The sequence below is a fragment of the Fringilla coelebs genome (assembly GCF_963513975.1).
Source record: "Fringilla coelebs genome assembly, chromosome: 27".
NCBI classification, from domain to species: Eukaryota; Metazoa; Chordata; class Aves; order Passeriformes; family Fringillidae; genus Fringilla; species Fringilla coelebs.
This window is the reverse complement of record NC_140053.1, coordinates 48,620-66,284: the sequence shown is the minus strand read 5'-3', so window position 1 is coordinate 66,284 and position 17,665 is coordinate 48,620.

Genomic DNA, 17,665 nt, shown 5'->3' with positions numbered 1-17,665 from the left:
GCACGTGTTTTTTTGCGGGCGCCGCCATTTTAAACCGGAAGCACGTGTTTTTTGGCGGGCGCCGCCATTTTAAAACCGGAAGCACGTGTTTTTTGGCGGGCGCCGCCATTTTAAACAGGAAGCACATGTTTTTTGGCGGGCGCCGCCATTTTAAACCAGAAGCACGTGTTTTTTGGCGGGCGCCGCCATTTTAAACCGGAAGCACGTGTTTTTTTTGGCGGGCGCCGCCATTTTTAAACCGAAAGCATGTGTTTTTTTAGCGGGCGCCGCCATTTTAAACAGGAAGCACGTGTTTTTTGGCGGGCGCCGCCATTTTAAACCGGAAGCACGTGTTTTTTGGCGGGCGCCGCCATTTTAAACCGGAAGCACGTGTTTTTTGGCGGGCGCCGCCATTTTAAACCGGAAGCACGTGTTTTTTGGCGGGCGCCGCCATTTTAAACCGGAAGCATGTGTTTTTCGGCGGGCGCTGCCTTTTTTAACCGGAAGCACGTGTTTTTTGGCAAGCGCCGCCATTTTTAAACCGGAAGCACGTGTTTTTTGGCGGGCGCCGCCATTTTGAACAGGAAGCACGTGTATTTACGCAGGCGCCGCCATTTTAAACCGGAAGCACGTGTTTTCTGGCGGGCGCCGCCATTTTAAACCAGAAGCACGTGTTTTTTTCTCGGGGGCCGCCATATTGAACCAGAAGCACGTGGTTTTTTTCGCGGGGGCCGCCATTTTAAACCAGAAGCACGTGTTTTTTTGGCGGGCGCCGCCATTTTTAAACCGGAAGCACGTGTTTTTTGGCAGGCGCCGCCATTTTAAACCGGAAGCACGTGTTTTTTGGCGGGCGCCGCCATTTTAAACCAGAAGCACATGTTTTTTTCTCGGGAGCCGCCATTTTGAACCGGAAGCACGTGGTTGTTTTCGCGGGGGCCGCCATTTTAAACCGGAAGCACGTGTTTTTTTGGCGGGCGCCGCCATTTTTAAACCGGAAGCACGTGTTTTTTGGCGGGCGCCGCCATTTTAAACCGGAAGCACGTGTTTTTTGGCGGGCGCTGCCATTTTAAACTGGAAGCAGGTATTTTTTGGTTGGTTAGGGTAAGGGTTTAGGGTTAGGGGTTAGGAGTTAGGGTTAGGGTTCTGAAAACTAAAAAGCCCAGAGCTCCAGGAACACTGCAGCTGCAAAAGGCATCCCAAGGGCATCGCAAAACTGCCACAACATGGCCTCTGCGATGCCTTTAATTGTGGCACCTGCCTTAACCCTAGGCTGATTTGCTGCCCGGCCTAGGGTTAGGGTTAGGCCTAGGGTTAGGGTTCTGAAAAGTAAAAAGCCCAGAGCTCCAGGAACACTGCAGCTGCAAAAGGCATCCCAAGGGCATCGCAAAACTGCCACAACATGGCCTCTGCGATGCCTTTAATTGTGGCACCTTCCTTAACCCTAGGCTGATTTGCTGCCCGGCCTAGGTGTAGGGTTAGGGTTCTGAAAACTAAAAAGCCCAGAGCTCCAGGAACACTGCAGCTGCAAAAGGCATCCCAAGGGCATTGCAAAACTGCCACAACATGGCCTCTGCGATGCCTTTAATTGTGGCACCTGCCTTAACCCTAGGCTGATTTGCTGCCCGGCCTAGGGTTAGGGTGGAGGGTGACACTGAGGGGCTGAGAGGGGGCTTGAGGGGCAAAGGAGAGGGATTAAGGGTGACACACAGGAACTGAGGCGGGGCTGAGGGGCATGGCGGGGGCTTGAGGGTGACAGACAGGAGCTGAGGGGTGGCTTGAGGGGCAGAGGGAGGGCTAAAGGTGACACACAGGAGCTGAGGGGACATTTGAGGGGCAAAGTGGGGGCTTGAGGGTGACACACAGGGGCTGAGGGGCAGCTGAGAGGGGGCTTGAGGGGTAAAGGAGAGGGGCTAAGGGTGACACACAGGAGCTGAGAGGGGGCTTGAGGGGCAAAGGGGGGGCTTGAGGGACAAAGGGGGGGCTCAAGGGTGACACACAGGAGCTGAGGGGCAAAAGGGGGGCTTGAGGGGCAAAGGAGAGGGATTCAGGGTGACACACAAGAGCTGAGAGGGGGCTTGAGGGGCAAAGGGGGGGCTTGGGGGTGACAGAGGCTGAGGGCTGGGGGGCAAAGGAGAGGGAATAAGGGTGACACAGAGGGGCTGAGAGGGGGCTTGAGGGGCAAATGGGGAGTGGCTAAGGGTGACATACCGGAGTCGAGGGGCAGCTAAGAGGGGGCTTGAGGGTGACAGACAGGAGCTGAGAGGGGGCTTGAGGGGCATGGGGCAGCTGGACGGTGACACCGAGGGGCTGAGAGGGGGCTGAAAGGCAAAGGAGAGGGAATAAGGGTGACACACAGGAGCTGAGAGGGGGCTGAGGGGCAAAGGGGGGGCTTGAGGGTGACACACAGGAGCTGAGGGGGGGCTGAGGGGCAAACGGGGGGCTTGAGAGTGGCAGAGGCTGGGAGCTGAGGGAGGAGCAGGGAGAAGGGACAGTGGGTGACACACAGAGATGCTGAGGGTGGCAGGGGCAGCTGGAGGGTGACACCAAGGGGCTGAGAGGGGGCTTGAGGGGTATGGGGGGGCTTGAGGGTGACACACAGGAGCTGAGAGCAGCTGAGAGGGGGCTGAGGGGCAAAGGAGAGGGGCTAAGGGTGACACACAGGAGCTGAGGGGGGGCTGAGGGGCAAACGGGGGGCTTGAGAGTGGCAGAGGCTGGGAGCTGAGGGAGGAGCAGGGAGAAGGGACAGTGGGTGGCACACAGAGATGCTGAGGGTGGCAGGGGCAGCTGGAGGGTGACACCAAGGGGCTGAGAGGGGGCTTGAGGGTGTCACACAGGAGCTGAGAGCAGCTGAGAGGGGGGCTGAGGGGCAAAGGAGAGGGGCTAAGGATGACACACAGGAGCTGAGAGGGGGCTGAGGGGCAAAGGGGCAAAGGAGAGGGATTCAGGATGACTCACAGAAGCCGAGAGGGGCCCTGAGGGCCAGCATTTTAAGCGTTTAAATGTGCATTTCAGGGCATTTCATTCTGTATCTTAGGACCAGATAACTCAGAGAAGGGTGAGCCTGGCATCTCCTTCACCCTTATACTGCCAAGGAGGCTTTTATTTATTTATTATTTTTGTTCACAATATGGATAAACCTAATTAGCAGTCCCATGGAGGCTTACACTATTTCACATCATTTACATTCTTCTCCTTCTCAGTAGTCATCAAGGCTATCTGGGCAACACCTGTAGGAATAATTATGTAAGTTAGCAGCAAATTACCTGATTCACCTAGCTGTGCTTCCTAAGCACAAAGTTTCATTTCTTACCAGTTTCCTGAAGTTTTATTTCTTACCAGTTTTCTTCCCCAAGTAGTTGTGGCAAAAAAGAAAGTGCTGTTATTTCTCTGAAGAGTTTTTTTTTTTTCTCTATCAAGCCCTTTACCCCCTGGAATCCAAGTCAGAGGAGCCAAACCAGCTGCAGCTGCTCTGAGGGCTTTTATACCCGGTGGGATTTGCCCCCTCCCTTTTCCTGGGTGTGGTGGGAACGAGGGGTGGGCACAATCAGGGGTATATTAACCCCAGCCTTGGCTAGGGGCTTCATTCTGTCTCTGGGCTGTGCTGGGGTAAGTGCTGTCCTTTTGTTTCTGAGATGAGGCTTTTTCTGCTTGTTTTCTGTAGGTGCTTTTGGGCATCTAAAGTCATAGAGGCTTTGAAGATCCTGGAAGAAAGCAGTATTGAACACAGGGAGTATTTAAGTTTATCGTTTTGGGTTGTGTGTTCAGGGGTGGTAAAGTGCTTTTGCAATTCCTGGTTTTGTTCTTATTTTGTTGTTTTTTATTTATTTTTTTCAGGAGGAGTGCAGCTTCCAGAAACTCCAGGCTGGGTCAAGTACAGCACGTTTTTCAGCAGATTCGTCGTGTCCCACAAGGCATCTGCCCAGTGCCAAAGATGGTGTTTGAGATTGAGGCCTCAGGTGAGTTGAGGATTGTGATGAGGAGAGGGAGGGTGAGCAGGTGTCTGGTTAGGAGTTATTGGGGGGGGGTTGAAGGCAGCAGGGTGAGAAAGGGTGTCTGTTTGAGGGGCCCCCAAAGTGTTTTTACATGTGTAGTGGAGATATTCCCAGGTCTTAGAGCACACAAACTCCTCCACTGCACTCAGATGAATGTCATCTAATTTTCCTTTCTCTAACCCAGGTGCCACTCAGGATAACAGGCACAGCCTTGGAATCAGGATGCAGCTGGAGACTCAAGACCCAGGTGCACTCAGGTGAGGGTAAGTAGCTGACTTGCTGGGATCTGGCCCACATAACCCTGAACTCATACATTGTTCTTGGTTTTCTTTATTGTAGCTGAGCGAGAGGCTAAGAGGCCATCACGGGGCCCTCTGAGGCAGGCTCATTTCAGGTCCAATTCACATCACCAGTCATCAAAAAGATAAGTTGGGGGCCACGGCCTGGAGGTGGGAGGATGGGAGAGTAGTGGGTTGGAAATTCCTGGGACAGATTGAAAAATTAGTAGAGGGTGAAGAGATGTCCTCTAAGAGGCCCCTTAGGACAGCTAAAGGGAGAGGCTCTACTTTTCATTGCAGCTGTAGGGTGTGCAGTGCAGAACAGCTCCGGTCTGTGTTGTGTTGTCTGGTGTCCTGTGTTACCTCATGTGTTTTTGGGGTACCTTGGGTCAGATATCTCTGCCTTTTCCTCTTGAGGCCCTCACCATGAGTATCAGCCATCATCTCTGGCTTCTCAAATGCTCGCACTTCTCGGCACAATGCCAATATAATTTCTTCTTTTACCTGTAGGCTCGGCCACATCCGAGTCACATCTCAGCAGCATCGAGTCAGGTGTGTTTTGAGGCTTTGTATCCAGGCCTATCACTATCCATCCTTTCCAGCTGTGAGCTGTACATTCAGGGCCTTATAAGATGGTATGATAAGGAGAGCATTTTAAATGTAGCATTGTCTCACAGGCATCTTGGTCATCGTGACCAACAGTTCTTAGGTCACTCTGTTCCAGTCTTTTCTTCTGCTCCTTAGTGGAGCTTCCTCCATCCACTGTCATCTTAGCATCGGTCATGTCCTTTTGCATCCTCTTGGTCCTTGCCATTATTAATCCTGCCAGGAACTCTTCCCTTATCCTTGTGTCCCTCTGTTTGTAGCATAATGTGTTGTGTTTACTGTCTCCATGTTTGTCATGTCCTGTGTCACGGGTGTCTGCACATATTTGTGCCGGAGCTGCTCTGCCCTGCTGCATAGCTTGGTGGAATAGAAGTCCCAGAGACTTGATATTTGTAGTGTGGGGTTTAGTTGGACTCTAGATGGGATTTGTAGATAGACACAAGATGTTTGCAGCTGTGAAGTTATCCTGCAGCACTTTGACTTCTGTCCTCACTTTCTTTCAGATGCAGAAGGATAAAATCCAGGGCAGCGTGCCCCATCCTGGGTGAGGAGGTTCCCCCGAGCAGGTCAGTCAGTGTTTGTCTCTGCAGGGGGAGTGTAAATGGTGACTGTGTTACAGCACTGTTCTTTTTCTCTCTTTTTAGGAGGCAAATCTGGATATCAGCAGTCAAGGTGAGTAGTGGAGAGAAGCGGTTGTTATTGCTCAGGTCTCTGTTTCTGGTGCAGCTCTAAGCATCCATTCTCATTTGTGCCCTTTAGGCAATCCACTCTGCCAGGCCCCCAGCACCGATCGGGTTTGCTGCTCCTGTGAGCCCTGTGGATGTGTTACAGGACTTGGTGATGAAGCCTCAGCCTTTTCAATTTACAGGTGCCACCCAGGTAGCCTTTGGCAATTTCCTTAGAGTTGTAGTGAGTCGGGGAGGTAGGGAGAAGGGGTGAGGCTCAACTCAGGTTTCAGCAGTGCCTCATCACCTTGTCTCCCCTTAACCCAGGTGCACCCTGCCACAATGGTGTCGGCCTCTGAGCAAGCCTGAAGCCTGGGGCCTGAGGAGCTGGGCATTGTCAGGAGAATGGTGAGTAGCAGAATTGTGTTTTGGTCACTGTGCTGCTGAGGTTGTGCATTGATGTTTGGTTTCCTTTCTCTTGGCAGACTCAGAGACAACTGAGTGCTGTCAGCAGCAGCTTCCTTGACAGCGTGCACCTGAGAGGGATTAGCATCTCCAGATGCCTGAGAGATAAGTCAAGGGCTAGAGGGGATGAAAAGGCACCTCTGGGATGGGGCTGGCTGCAAGGGGTTTTGAGTCAGCTGTGGAGATAAGGATATCCAATAAGTGTCCTCGTAGGCCACATAAAGGGAAAGTGTCAGTTTTGATCAGTGCCAAGGTGCCCAGGGCAGAGCAGTCCCGGTGTGTGTCGTGTCACTTGTCTATCATGCATTCTGTGTTGTTTGGGTATGTCGTGTCTTTTACCTTAGGCTTTTGAGGGGCCTATCAGAAACCATTCCTAGCATCTATGATCTGTGTTCTTTATCCTGGCACCAATGCCGTAGGACTGTTGATTCAGGAGCTCAGACAGGCATCAGAATCTCTTCTCTCTTCAGAAGCATCCACTCCCATGTCTTCTGAGGTTCTTGTTCTGAGCTGTATGGGAGCTGCGCTCTGCAAGGATCCATTATGGCAGGTTAGGACTTGTTAGAATGTGAGGTCAGGTAGAGGTTTCTGACTGTAGGATTCTCAGGCATCCATCTTTGCAGTTCTTGGAATAAATCATTCAGTTAGCATCTTCTTCCTCCAGGGTTCTCTGAGCTTCATCAGCCCACCATCAGTCTCATCTCAGTTATCTCATTTTGCCTTCTCTCAGTCCTTGCAGTCATTTTCATTGCCTCGTGCTTTCTGTCCCTGTTGTGTCTCCATTGTTTGTTGTGTCCTGTCCTGTGTCACGGGTGTCTGCACAGGTTTGTGCTGGAGCTGCTCTGCCCTGCTGCATAGCCTGGTGTGATAGGAAAAGTCCTGGGGCCTTGAAATTTGTAATGTGGGGTGTAGTTGGACTCCAGGTGGGATTTGTAGATGGACAGAAGATGTGTGGAGCTCTTAAGTTATCCTGCAGCACTTTGACTATTGTCCTCACATTTTTTTCAGATTCATATGGATTAAATCTGTACCAGAGGGCCCCATCCCAGGTGTGGGGGTATTCCCTGAGCAGGTGAGTCATTGTTAGTCTCTGCATGGAGGATGTAAATAGTGACTGTGTTACAGCGCTGTTCTTTGTGTCTCTTTTTAGGAAGTAACCCTGGATACCAGCAGTCAAGGTGAGCATTGGAGAGAAGCGGTTGTTATTGCTCAGATCTCTGTTTCTGGTACAACTCTAAGCTTCCATTCTCATTTGTGCCCTTTAGGCAATCCATTCTGCCAGGTCCCCATCCCCAGCTGGCCGATGGATCGGGTTTGCTGCTCCTGTGAGCCCTCTGGATGCATTAGAGGACTCTGTGATGAAGCCTCAGCCTTTTCAATTCACAGGTGTCACCAAGGTAGGTTTTGGCAACTGCTGAGGCGATGTGGTGAGTCCGGGAGGTAGGGAGAAGGGATGAGGCTGAACTCAGGTGTCAGCAGTGCCACGTCACCTTGTCTCTCCTTAACCCAGGTGCACCCTGTGACAATGGTGTCAGCCTCTGAGCAAGCCTGAAGCCTGGGGCCCGAGGAGCCGGGCATCCTTAGGACAATGGTGAGTAGCAGAATTGTTTTTTGGCTACTGTGCTGCTGAGGTTGTGCATTGATGTTTGGTTTCCTTTCTCTTGGCAGACTGAGAGACAACAGCCTGGCGTCACCAGGGATTTCCCAGATGGCGAGGTGGCCTTCTTGTGCACCTGACACAGACTGGCGTGCCCAGATGTCTGAAAGATAAGTAGAGGGCCAAAGCCTCAGAGGGGATGAAAGTGGGGTGCTGTTGGGACCCACTTGGAGGGGATTTTGATTTGACTTTGGAGATGGAGGTGTCCATGAAGTTGCTCCTTAGGCCATATGAAAGGAAAGTCTCACTTTTGATGACAGAGCTGAGGTGTGCAGGGCAGAGCAGTCCCAGTGTCTGTGGTGTCACTTGTCTGTCATGCATTCTGTGTTGTTTGGGTATGTCCTGTCTTTTACCTTAGTCCTTTGAGGGGCCTATCAGAAACCCTGGCATCATTCTTAGCATCTGTGATCCCTGCATTCCTTGGCCTGGCATCAGTGCTATAGAACTTTTGACTCAGGATCTCAGACTGGCATCAGAATCTCTTCTCTCTTTAGAAGCATCCAGTCCCATGTCTTTCCAGGTCTTGTTCTGAGCTGTCTGGACAGCTGCACCCTGCAAGGATCCATTGTGGTGGGTTAGGACTTGTAAGAATGGTGAGGTTAGGTAGAGGATTCTGGCTGTAGGATTCTCAGGCATCCATCTTTGATTTATTCCAAGAACTGCATTCAGTTAGCATCTTCTTCCTCTGGGGTTCTCTGAGCCTCATCATCCTGCCATCGATCTCATCTCAGTTATCTCATTTTGCATTCTCTAAGTCCTTGCAATCATGCTCCTTACCAAGAGATTTCTGTCCGTGTTGTGTCCCCGTTGTTTGTCGTGTCCTGTCCTGTGTCACGGGTGTCTGCACAGGTTTGTGCTGGAGCTGCTCTGCCCTGCTGCATAGCTTGGTGCAATAGGAGAAGTCCTGGGGACCTGAAAATTTGTAATGTGGGGTGTTGTTGGTCTCCAGATGGACACAAGATAGCTGGAGCTTTTAAGTTATCTTGCAATACTTTGACTATTGTCCTAACTTTATTTTCAGATTGAGATAGATTAAATCTGTTCCAGCGGGCCCCATCCCGGGTGAGGGGGTATTCCCTGAGCAGGTCAGTCATTGTTTGTCTCTGCAGCAGAAGTGTAAATGGTGACTGTGTTACAGCACTGTTCTTTGTCTTTCTTTTTAGGAAGTAACCCTGGATACCAGCAGTAAAGGTGAGCTGGGCAAGGTGAGTAGTGTATAGAAGCAGTTGTTATTGCTCAAGTCTCACTTTTTGGTACAACTCTAAGCATCTGTTCTCGTTTGTGCCCTTTAGGCAATCCCCTCGTAGTGTGTCAGGCCTTGTCACCAATCGGCCGATGGACCAGGTTTGCTGCTCCTGTGAGCCCTGTGGATGTGTTACGGGACTTGGTGATGAAACCTCTGCCCTTTCTGTTGAAAGGTGTCACCCAGGTAGCCTTTGGTAATGGCTGAGGAGTTGTGGTGACTCGGGAAGGTCTGGAAGAGGAGCGAGGGTCCACTCAGGTTTCAGCAGTACCCTGTCACCTTGTTTCCCCGTAACCCAGGTGCACCCTGCCACAATGGTGTCTACCTCTGAGCACCCCTGAAGTCTGTGGTCCGAGGAGCTGGGCATTCTCAGGAGAATGGTGAGTAACAGAATTGTTGTGTTTTGGCTGCTGTGCTGCTGAGATCATGCATTGATGTTTGCTTTCCTTTCTCTTGGCAGACTCGGAGACAACAGCCTGGTGACAGCAGGGATTTCCCAGATGGCGAGGTGGCCTTCTTGTGCACCTGACACAGACTGGCATGCCCAGATGTCTGAGAGATAAGTAGAGGGCCAAGACCCACAGAGGGGATGAAAGTGGGGTGCTGGGGTGGGACCCACCGGGAGGGGATTTTGATTTGGCTTTGGAGATGGAGGTGTCCAAGAAGTGGCCCCTTAGGCCACATAAAAGGAAAGTCTCACTTTGGATGACAGAGCTGAGGCGCACAGGGCAGAGCAGTCCCCGTGTGTGTCGTGTAACTTGTCTGTCGTGCATTCTGTGTTGTTTGGGTATGTCGTGTCTTTTACCTTAGCCCTTTGAGGGGCTTATCAGAAACAATTCTTGGCATCTGTGATCTGTGTTCTTTATGTTCTTTTTCCTGGCACCAATGCCATAGAACTCTTGACTCGGGAGCTCAGACAGGCATCAGAATCTTTTCTCTCTTTAGATGCATCCACTCCCATGTCTTCTTAGGTCTTGTTCTGAGCTGTCTGGACAGCTGCACCTGGCATAGATCCACTATGGCAGATTAGGACTTGTAAGAATGGTGAGGTTAGGTAGAGGATTCTGGCTGTAGGATTCTCAGGCATCCATCTTTGCAGTTCTTGGAATAAATCATTCAGTTAGCATCTTCCTCCAGGGTTCTCTGAGCTTCATCAGCCCACCATCAGTCTCATCTCAGTTATCTCATTTTGCCTTCTCTCAGTCCTTGCAGTCATTTTCCTTGCCTCGTGCTTTCTGTCCCTGTTGTGTGCCCATTGTTTGTCATGTCATGTCCTGTCCTGTGTCACGGGTGTCTGCACAGGTTTGTGCTGGAGCTGCTCTGCCCTGCTGCATAGTGTGGTGGTATAGGAGATGTCCCTGGGACTTGAAATTGGTAATGTGGGGTGTAGTGGGACTCTAGATAGGATTTGTAGATGGACGCAAGATGTCTGGGGCTCTTCAGTTATCCTGCAACACTTTGACTATTGTGCTCCCTTTTTTTTCAGATTCATCTGGATTAAATCTGTGCCAGAGTGCCCCATCCCAGGTGAAGGGGCATCCCCTGAGCAGGTCAGTCCATGTTTGTCTCTGCAGCAGAAGTGTAAATGGTGACTGTGTTACAGCACTGTTCTTTGTCTTTCTTTTTAGGAAGTAACTCTGGATACCAGCAGTAAAGGTGAGCTGGGCAAGGTGAGTAGTGTATAGAAGTAGTTGTTGTTGCTCAGGTCTCACTTTCTGGTACAACTCTAAGCATCCATTCTCATTTGTGCCCTTTAGTCAGTCCCGTCGGATTGTGTCAGGCCTTGTCACCAATCGGCCGATGGACCAGGTTTGCTGCTCCTGTGAGCCCTCTGGATGTGTTATGGAACTTGGTGATGAAGGCTCTGCCATTTCTGTTCAAAGGTGTCACCCAGGAAGACTTTGGCAATGGCCGAGGAGTTGTGGTGAGTCGGGGAGGTCGGGAGGAGGTGCGAGGCTCCCCTCAGGTGTTAGCAGTGCCACGTCACCTTGTCTCCTCTTAACCGAGGTGCATCCTGTGACAATGGCGTCACCCTCCGAGGAAGCCTGAAGTCTGCGGCCCGAGGAGCTGGGCATTCTTAGGAAACTGGCAAGTAGCAGAACTGTGTTTTGGTCGCTGTGCTGCTGAGGTTGTGCATTGATGTTTGGTTTCCTTTCTCTTGGCAGACTGAGAGACAACAGCCTGGTGTCAGCAAGGATTTACCAGATGGCGAGGTGGCCTTCTTGTGCACCTGACACAGACTGGCATGCCCAGATGTCTGAAAGATAAGTAGAGGGCTAAGACCCACAGAGGGGATGAGAGTGGGGTGCTGGGGTAGGACCCACCGGGAGGGGTTTTTGATTTGGCTTTGGAGATGGGGGCATCCATGAAGCGGCTCCTTAGGCCACATGAAAGGAAAGTCTCACTTTTGATGACAGAGCTGAGGTGCACAGGGCAGAGCAGTCCTGATGTGTGTCATGTCACCTGTCTGTCGTGCTATCTGTGTTGTTTGGGTATCCCATGTCTTTTACCTTAGGTCTTTGAGGGGCTTATCAGAATCCCTGGCATCATTCTTAGCATCTGTGATCCCTGCCTTCCTTGGTCTGGTATCAATGCTGTAGAACTCTTGACTCGTGAGCGCAGGCTGGCATCAGAATCTCTTCTCTCTTTAGAAGCATCCAGTCTCAGGTCTTGTTCTGAGCTGTATGGACAGCTGTGTCCCACAAGGATCCACAATGTCAGATTAGGACTTGTTAGAATGTGAGATCAAGTAGAGGCTTCTGGCTGTAGGATTCTCAGGCATCCATCTTTGATTTATTCCAAGAACTGCATTCAGTTAGCATCTTCTTCCTCCAGGGTTCTCTGAGCCTCATCAGCTCAACATCTCTCCTCGCTCGGTCATCTCAGTTTGCTTTCTCTCAGTCCTTCTGGTCATTTTCCTTGCCCAGAGATTTCTGTTCCTGTTGTGTCCCCGTTGTTTGTCACGTCCTGTCCTGTGTCACTGGTGTCTGCACAGGTTTGTGCTGGAGCTGCTCTGCCCTGCTGCTTAGCCTGGTGCAAAAGGAGAAGTCCTGGGGACTTGAAATTTGTCATGTGCGGTGCAGTTGGACTGTATATGGGATTTGTAGATGGACACAAGATGTCTGGAGCTTTTAAGTTATCCTGCAGCTCTTTGACTGTTGTCCTAACTTTATTTTCAGATTCATCTGGATTAAATCTGTGCCAGAGTGCCCCATCCTGGGTGAGCGGCATCCCCCGAGCAGGTCAGTCACCATTTGTCTCTGCAGGGGGAGTGTAAGTGGTGACTCTGTTGCAGCACGATTCTTTGTCTTTCTTTTTAGGAAGTCACGGCAGAGAGCAGCAGTGAAGTTGAGGCAGGCAAGGTGAGCACTGAATAGTGTGCTGAAGCAGTTGTAATTGCTCAAGTCTCATTTTCTGGTGCAAGTCTAAGCATCTATTCTTGTTTGTGTCCTTTAGGCAATCCACTTGGAGTCTGCCAAGCCCCGTCACCAACTGGCCGATGCACGGGGTTTGCTGCTCCTGTGAGCCCTCTGGATGCATTAGAGGACTTGGTGATGAAGCCTCAGCCTTTTCTATTCGCAGGTGTCACCAAGGTAGATTTCGGCAACTGCTGAGGAGACGTGGTGAGTCGGGGAGGTAGGGAGGAGGAGGAGGAGCGAGGCTCCCCTCAGGTGTCAGCAGTGCCACGTCACCTTGTCTCCCCTTAACCCAGGTGCACCCTGCCACAATGGTGTTGGCCTCTGAGCAAGCCTGAAGCCTGGGGCCTGAGAAGCTGGGCATTCTCAGGAGAATAGTGAGTAGCAGAATTGTGTTTTGGCCGCTGTGCTGCTGAGGTTGTGCATTGATGTTTGGTTTCCTTTCTCTTGGCAGACTGAGAGACAACAGCCTGGTGACAGCAGGTGCTTCCCAGATGGCGAGGTGGCCTTCTTGTGCACCTGACACAGACTGGCATGCCCAGATGTCTGAGAGATAAGTAGAGGGCTAAGACCCGCAGAGGAGATGATCATGAGTTACCAGGAGGGGTTTTTGATTTGGCTTTGGAGATGGGGGTGTCCATGAAGTGGCTCCTTAGACCACATAAAAGGAAATTCTCACATTTGATGACAGAGGTGAGGTGCGCAGGGCAGAGCAGTCCCAGTGTGTGTCGTGTCACTTGTCTGTCGTGCATTCTGTGTTGTTTGGGTATGTCCTGTCTTTTACCTTAGCCCTTTGAGGGGCTTATCAGAAACCATTCTTGGCATCTGTGTTCTTTATGTTCTTTTTCCTGGCACCAATGCCATAGAACTCTTGACTCGGGAGCTCAGACAGGCATCAGAATCTCTTCTCTCTTTAGAAGCATCCACTCCCATGTCTTCTCAGGTCTTGTTCTGAGCTGTCTGGACAGCTGTGCCTCACAAGGATCCACAATGTCAGATTAGGACTTGTTAGAATGTGAGATGAAGTAGAGGCTTCTGACTGTAGGATTCTCAGGCATCCATCTTTGATTTATTCCAAGAACTGCATTCAGTTAGCATCTTCTTCCTCCAGGGTTCTCTGAGCCTCATCAGCTCACCTTCGGTCTCATCTCAGTTATCTCATTTTGCCTTCTCTCAGTCCTTGCAGTCATTTTCCTTGCCTCGTGCTTTCTGACCCTGTTGTGTGCCCATTGTTTGTCATGTCATGTCCTGTCCTGTGTCACGGGTGTCTGCACAGGTTTGTGCTGAAGCTGCTCTGCCCTGCTGCATAGTGTGGTGGTATAGGAGATGTCTCTGGGATTTGAAATTGGTAATATGGGGTGTAGTGGGACTCTAGATAGGATTTGTAGATGGACGCAAGATGTCTGGGGCTCTTCAGTTATCCTGCAGCACTTTGACTTCTTTCCTCACTTTCTTTCAGGTGAGGAAGCATAAAATCTAGGGCTGCGTGCCCCATCCTGGGTGAGGGGCATCCCCCGAGCAGGTCAGTCAGTGTTTGTCTCTGCAGGAGGAGTGGAAATGGTGACTCTGTCACAGCACTGTTCTTGGTCTTTCTTTTTAGGAAGTCAAGGCAGATATCAGCAGTCAAGGTGAGGTAGGCACGGTGAGCATTGAATAGTGTGTTGAAGCAGTGGTTATTGCTCAAGTCTCACTTTCTGAAGCAACTCTAAACATCTATTCCTGTTTGTGTGCTTTAGGCAATCCACTTAGCAAATGTCAGGCCATGTCACCAACTGCCCGATGGACCAGGTTTGCTGCTCCTCTGACCCATGAGGATGTATCAGAGAACTTGGTGCTGAAGCCTCAGCTTGGACTTAGCAACCTCGGTGGACTGTTCCTTAAGAGACTGTAAACCTCAGCGTATTCCCACGGGGATTAAAAGTCCTGTTACAGCAAGTGGACAATCAGTGGTGGCTTTATAGATTGGATGCTCGTCTGCCAGCATGGTGGGATTTAATATTCTTGTTGGACTTATTGATGCTGATTATACAAGAAAAATACAAATAATGGCACAAACGTTGTTCCCTTTGTTCATTCGGGCTGGATCACGAATTACTCCCTTGGCTCAGTTAACCAGAGGAACTTTATCACTAGACAAGCAGCAACGGGGTGAGAGTAGTTTTGGCTCCACAAGAACAATGGCTTTGTTAACAGTGGACTTAAAGCATTGTCCTAAAAAACATATTGACGTTCAGTATCAAGGTCACACCAACACCCTGATTGTGCTCTTGGACGCCGGCGCAGACGTCAGCATCATAGGGACGCAGAAATGGCCACCTTAGTAGCCCACCCATGAAGGAAATGCTACAGTGACAGGAGTAGCAAGACTCACGCTTGCACGGACATCCCCTCTGCTGAAAATTCTTATAGAGGAAAGACTGTCACCTGTGCGGTTTCTGTAATACCACTCCCTCAGGGTGTCCACGCCTTGCTAAGCTGTGACCTGTGAGCACAATTAAGACATCTTTATAAAGACTGCCATTGCATGGACTTTCCTAATAGAAAACAGAAGACCGGGTGTGGGTTGAGCAATTGCCTTTAAAAAGAGGAACAAAACTATTTTAGCTTTGTACTGATAAATGATGCTTGTAGTTTCTAGTGATTTCTAGTATTTTGGTGGCTACTTAAAATATTTGCAAATAGAGGTTTATATAATTTGTGCTAACATCTGGTATTTTATAGGTGACTATAGAAAACATCTTTAGTAATTTTCGTATGACATAAAAAGAGAGAAAGTTAAAAGACTATTTTGCAGATGAATACTATAAAGCCTATATATGATATCTGTGTCTGCATATGAGGCAACAGTGGCAGATAGCTCAATAACAAGTGGAATTGCAACAAATGACTTTTTTACAAATGTACCTTTCCATCAAGAGTTTAAAAACAAACAAAAAACACTAAAGCAAAAATCACTGTCAGTCTGAAGCTTCTGCACACACATTTTTGCTTTACACCAAGTAGTTTGCTAAGTGAAGCCTACCATTAAATGTACTAATTTCATTTAGAAATATTTCTTTCTCTATGATACAAACACCATAATGCAACCGTCTAGTGCAGTTATATTACAAAGAAGGTGTCAATCTCATCAAATGACCCTATTCAATTGCCAGCAGGTTACTTTTTAATATATGGAGACGGTGCCTAGCCTAGTATCCCATCTATGCTGCCAGGGGGGCCACGTACAATTGGACAGCTGTCTCTGCTTACACCAAACACTTCCATGAGCCGCTGCCATTATACAGTAAAAGAATGGCCCATGCATTTACTGCTGACTGTAAAGATGATGTAAAGTTTTGGTCCCCAGAGGCCATTATTACAGCATCCTTTCTAGCTCCAGGGGTGTCAGCTGCAGGTGCCCATGACACCCTAAATAAGTTGGGATGCTGGCTCACGAAAGAAACCAATGCTACTTCTATGGCGCTTTCTAGCCTTTTGCTTGATGTTAATTCTATTCGCCATGCAGCGCTTCAAAATAGAGCTGCAATTGATTTTCTTTTGCTTGCACAAAGCTATAGTTGTGAAGAATTTGAAGGCATGTGTTGTATGAACCTTTCTGACCATTCTCAGTCTATCCACGCCCAGCTCTCTGAGTTGTGGAGGCTGACTGAGAACTTGCAGGTAGAATCAGGCCTTGGTCTTGATAGTTGGCTTAAATCCTTAGGCCTGGGGTCCTGGCTACGTGCTATTGCTAAAGCTGGTATTATAGTAAGCATTATAGTTTTGTTAGTAGTGTTAATTTTGCCTTGTTTTTGTATATGGTTGCAAAATATTGTTGATATTGGCTGCATTTAATCAAACCTTGCTTGTCCAAAAAGAAAACGGGGGAAATGTAGAAGGATTATGTGCAGGACTGGCTTGTGAGCAAGGGACATAGCAGGGAGGATTAGCTGACAGAGAGCATGTATACAGGCCTGACAGTCATCAGTCAGTGTCCAATGGTAAAGCTGGGTCATAGTGACCTTACTGCAACATGAAGAGGTAGGAGGATAATACCTTGCCAGAATAGTGAGATCAGTTTGAATAGTTTACAATAAAAACCTAGAAGATTGTAGAAGTAGATGTAACTGGATGATAAGTAAGCTAACCAAGCCTGAGCTCAGCTTTTCCAATATGTATGAAGCTTATTAAGAAATGTATTTAACCTGCTGTATTCGCCTAATAAAGATGATCAAATGATGTCCGGTCTCCCTTCGTCCCAACACCCACTCATCGCCCCCTGCCGTCCTTCAAACTGCATTGCACTCACAGCGCCCCCTGCCCTCCTTCAAAAAGCATTGCACTCACAGCACCCCCTGCCGTCCTTCAAAAAGCATTGCACTCACAGCGCCCCCTGCCCTCCTTCAAACTGCATTGCACTCACAGCGCCCCCTGCTGTCCTTAAAACCGCATTGCACTAACAGCTCCCCCTGCTGTCTTGCGTGGGGCGCTGCAGGCGCTCACTAATGATGTAACCGATGCATCGTGCCTCAGAAAAGACCCCACGACGTAGTCGTCCTGCCAGCTGCCCGACCGAAACGGCAATATAAAAACTGCTCCCGAAAAAAAACTTCCCGCGACACCGCTGGTTACTGACGAAGTAGAGTAGCAGCACGTCTAGCCGGGATGCGCAGAAAGCACAAAAAAGCACCAGAAACCGAGGAAAAAACATCTGTCCTGGAAACCGCCATTTTGTCCTGCATCAGGCAACTCCATGGGCACCGCCATCTTGCCGCGGACCACATGACTCCCTGGGGGTGGCCATCTTGCCGCATACCACGTGACCAGAGGACACCACCATATAGTCCTGGGTTCCATGACCTACTGGGCGCCGCCAAATTGGATGATAGGTAAGTTTATTCTTCAGTGTTTATCTGCAGGCTTAGGGTATTTTTCAGCATTTATCTGCAGGGTTAGGGTTAGAGGTTAGGGTTTAGGGTAAGGGATAGGGTAAGGGGTTAGGGTTAGGGGGTTAGGGTTAAGGGTTAGGGGTTAGGGTCAGGGTTCAGCAAACTAAAAGGCCCAGAGCTGCGGGCACACTGCAGCTGCAAAGGGCATCCCAGGGGCATAGCAAAACTGCCACAACCTGGCCTCCTCGAGGGCTTTCTCCTTGGCACCTGCCCTAACCCTAGGCTGATTGGCTGCCCTGCTTAGGGTTAGGGTTAGGGTTCCGCAAACTAAAAGGCCCAGAGCTGCGGGCACACTGCAGCTGCAAAGGGCATCCCAGGGGCATCGCAAAACTGCCACAACCTGGCCTCCTCGAGGGCTTCCTCCTTGGCACCTGCCCTAACCCTAGGCTGATTGGCTGCCCTGCCTAGGGTTAGGGTTAGGGTTCCGCAAACTAAA